This window comes from Dipodomys ordii, unplaced genomic scaffold (assembly GCF_000151885.1).
Source record: "Dipodomys ordii isolate 6190 unplaced genomic scaffold, Dord_2.0 Scaffold11, whole genome shotgun sequence".
In the NCBI taxonomy this organism is placed as follows: Eukaryota; Metazoa; Chordata; class Mammalia; order Rodentia; family Heteromyidae; genus Dipodomys; species Dipodomys ordii.
In genome coordinates this window covers 3,091,836-3,096,237 of record NW_012267227.1, presented here as the reverse complement: position 1 = coordinate 3,096,237, position 4,402 = coordinate 3,091,836, and the positions used below count along the sequence as shown (strand labels likewise).

Here is a 4,402-nt window from a genome sequence, read left to right as displayed (position 1 = left end):
GTTTATCTCACTTCTTACTGAGGTTTGTGCAGCTTCTATTTTTGCATCCAACTCTTGTTTGATATCCTGTATCTCTTTTGATAGTTCATCCTTATGCTCTTTTGATTTCTGATCAATTTCTCGCTTTATTTCTTGAGTCATTGCCTCCAGCAACCCTTGGATGTAGCTTTTGTCTTCCATTCCTGCTTTGCTCCCTGCTTTGTTGTTGATTTTCTTGATGGAATCTTGGTGTAGTTTTGTTTTTGTGGTCTTGTTTTTTGTTTTGGTGCCAGTCCTGGGGCTTTAATTCAGAGCCTGGGCACTATATCTGAGCTTTTGTGCTCAAGGCTAACACTCTACCACTTAAGCCACAGCTCTACTTCCCATTTTCTGGTGGTTCATAGAAGATAAAGTCTCATGGATTTTCCTGCTCTGGCTCCTCAGTAGCTAAGAACATACCTTTATATATATTAGCTAACAGTATTTCTTCTGAGAACTGTCTAATTTCCTGGCCCATTTTTAACTGGATTGTTATTTTGCTATTTAATTTTTTCAGACATTTGTATACTCTGTATATTACGTTTCTTTTTTAGCAATTGTGTTTTTAATCTGATCTTCAAAAACCAATAAAACCTTTCTCTTCCCAGAAGATTTATTCTTTAAGAATAAATCTAAGACCCCAAAACACTTTTCAGCTTTTTCTTTTAATCTTTTTGAGTGCTAAGAATGAAATCCATGGCCCCAGGCATGCTAATGCAACAGCCTTTATCTCTATGATCTTCTGACTTTGGTAGCCTTTTCTTTCCTTCCCTCCCTCCTCCCCCTCCCCGCCCCCCTTCTTCACACTTTCCCCTTTGGGCTCAGGCAGCCACTTTCTCCTGCTTTTCTTCTAATTGCTTTGGCTTTTGCTCCTTATTCTCCTTTAGAGAATAAGGTTCCTCTTATTCAACCTAACCTTGAATTGTTTCCTCAGACTACTGACCCAACACTCATTTTCCCATAAAAACACTCTTGTGACTTTCAGTCATGCATTCTATCAGCAAGTATTTATAAAACGTCTACGATATAAAAGGTAGGTTTCAAGTACTTCATATTGTTTTAAGCATTCATACTTTAACAATCTGATGAATCTCTACCTATCACCTCTTCTCCTGAGGTTGAGACCTATGTACTCAGGGGCAGGCTCAGTTTTTTTCTACCTAGACACAAAAGAACTCAACAATCTCAACTGAACACATCTCTTGTCTCTCACTTATCCCATCTCCCTCTAAGAAATCCTCAAACTTAATTTCTTCCCTCAAGTTCTTATCTCCATGAATTATACATCTACCCAATGACCTAAAGGAACTGTCAAATCTATAAGTTTGTTCCATCTGCCTAAATACCACAAATAATTGGTTTCTGGTAAAAAAAAATATATATGTATATATATATATATATATATATATATATGTCTTTCCACTATGTATGGTAGCAGAATTTTCTTTGTTTCCACATTTCTTCCCTCAATTTCCATATAAATTCAAAAACCCCTGAAGCCCAGAGGGACTTCCTAAAATCAAGTTTGATCACTTTCCAATTCAAAAACTTTCAAAGGCTTCCCATGACCCTTAGGATAAAAGATAAAATCCTTTACAGGGCTTGAAGGCCTTCCAGATTTGTACAAGTTTTCTGTTAACTCCTCCTCTTACATTATATGTTAATAAACACCAAATTTACTTCTACTCCTCTAAAGGGCCCTAGGCTTGGATCCTTCTCAATCTCAGCTTTTCATTATGTTAATTTATGCTCATATTAGCTTTCACCTTAAATGGCTTTTCCCTAAAACAAGCAATTACAGTGCCCTTCTAAGTACTCCTAGAGCACCCAACCATAGCACTAATTACTCACACTATAATTACTTATTCACTAGTGCATTAACACTGGGAAGGCAGGAACTGTTGTTACAGTCACCATTTTATTCTAAGAGCCTAGTATGGTATGTTCTCAAACTCTGGTGACTAAAAGAACATAAAATTCAATAAATAACCTTTTTTTTTTTTTTGTGGGGCTTGAACTCTGGGCTTGGGTGCTGTGCCTGCGCTCTTAAGCTCAAGGCAAGCGCTCTACCATTTGAGCCACAGCGCCACTTCCGGTTTTAGAGTGGTTTATTGGAGATAAGAGTCTCATGGAGTTTCCTGCCAGGGCTGGCACTGAACCGTGATCCTCAGATCTCAGCCTCCTGAGTAGCTAAGATTACAGGCATGAGCCACCGGCACCTGACCCAATCTTGGTTTTCAATCAATGAATAAAAAGTCAAAACTCAAAAGATCATAATTATTGCCATCAATCTAAAGAAAAACAAAATACAGGCACCACAGCAGGAGAGGTGTGGCTGTGGCAAAAGTGATAAGAGTACTTGCCTAGAAAGTAAGCTGCTCAGGTGAAACTAATCAAGATGTACTATACACATAAATGATAATATATGGACGTGCTAAAATGAAATCCCTTTGTACAACTATTTGAAGAACATAATTAAAAGAAAAGAGAGATCCTGAGTTCAATGCCCAGCATCACCAAAGGGGGAATAAAAAATAGAATGACAGTTACATTCTGCCTCAATTTTGTTACCATTGTAAAAATTAAAAGTTCAGGAGCAGTAAGCCCCAGCACAAAATAAAAAGTAAAAAAATAAAGCATTGGATTTTAGAAAATAAATCCTTATCCATTTCAGATAACATAAGAAAGTATCAAAACTAATGACCAATAATAGTTTTATTTTATATCTAATTTCAAGTATTCTCATCTGGCAATTCTCTAGCATTTCAATATTTAGCTTCAGGCCAACAAACAAACTTATAGACCAGCCTATTTGCCACTCACACAAGGCCAGATATGTGCATTTTTATTCTCAGACACCAGTTTGCTTCTCTTGCTTTTGATTCACATTCACAAAAAAAGGAGTGTGTGTGTGTGTGTGTTGGTCCTGGGGCTTGAACTCTGGGCCTTGGTTGGTGGGGGGGGGGGGGGGGTCCTGAGGCTTGAACTCTGGGCCTTGGTGCTGTCCCTGAGCTCTTCAGCTTCAAGCTAGTGCTCTACCACTTGACCCTCAGCACCACCTCAGCACCACTTCAGGTTTTCTGGTCGTTAATTGGAGAGATAAGACTCTCACAGACTTTCCTGCTTGGCCTGACTCTGAATGAACCCTGATCCTCAGATCTCAGCCTCCTGAGTAGCTAGGATTACAGCTGTGAGCCACCAGAGCCCATCATCATATGAGAATCTTCATGATTAAAAGTCTTTTATGCCTGGCGCTGATGGCTCTCACCTGTAATCCTAGCTACTCAGGAGGCTGAGATCTGAGGATCAGGGTTCAGAGTCAGGCTGAGCAGGAAAGTCTGTGAGTCTTATCTCTCCAATTAACGACCAGAAAACCTGAAGTGGTGCTGAGGGTCAAGTGGTACAGCACTATCCTTGAGCTGAAGAGCTGAGGGACAATGCCCAGGCCTAGAGTTCAAGCCCCCCCAACAATAAGAACATCAACAACAAAAAGATTCTCATATGGAATAATAGTTGATTTGAATAACTTTTTAGAAAGAAAAAGATAGTTGGGTGCTAGTGGTTCCTAACTGTAATCCTGGTTACTCAGAAGTCTCAGATCTGAGGATAGAGGTTCAAAATGAGCAAGAAAGTCCATGTAACTTTGAAACAGCTGGAAGTGGAACTATGGTTCAAGTGGTACAGTATTAGCTTTGAACAAAAAAAGAATAGGGACAATGAATACTCGGGCTGTGAATTCAAACCTCAGGGTGGGTGTGCATATATACATACACATACACATTTTTTCATGTTCCTTCTACATAAATAAATCTTACAGAATGGCAGGAATCATTCAAGGAGTTTGAATAATTTCTAGATGTCAAAAAGAAAAGTACAAAAATCTTTATTCACTCAAAGTGGTCTTTTTTTTTTTGGTCCGGTTGTGGAGCCTGAACTCTGGGCCTGGGCACTGTCCCTTAGCTCTTCAGCTCAAGGCTAGCACTCTATCACTTGAGCCATAGCGCCATTCCCGGTTTTTTTCCTTGTGCTTATGTGATGCTGAGGAATCGAACCCAGGGCCTTATGCATGCAAGGCAAGCGCTCTACCACTGAGCCACCTTCCCAGCCCCTCAAAGTGGTCTTAATTCAACAAGCAAGTATGTAGTGTCTCTAAAACTGGGATAGTCAAAGATGACAAACCCCCAGAACAATTTCTCTGCTTGTCAAAGGGGCATTACACACACACACACACCTGGACTATGATTCAATTTAACCACACACACACACACACCTGGACTATGATTCAGTTTAAACACACACACACACACACACACACACACACACACACACACACACACACACACACACACACACACACACACACACACACACACACACACACACA

The 4,402-nt window shown here is 39.8% G+C and overlaps 1 protein-coding gene across 2 annotated transcripts in view; it reads right to left on the bottom strand.

The window, feature by feature from the left end:
- Nucleotides 1-4,402, bottom strand: part of Csnk1g1 (casein kinase 1, gamma 1) — a 163,771-nt gene that overhangs the window by 116,757 nt on the left and 42,612 nt on the right. The gene's annotated exons all lie outside the window — the stretch shown is intronic.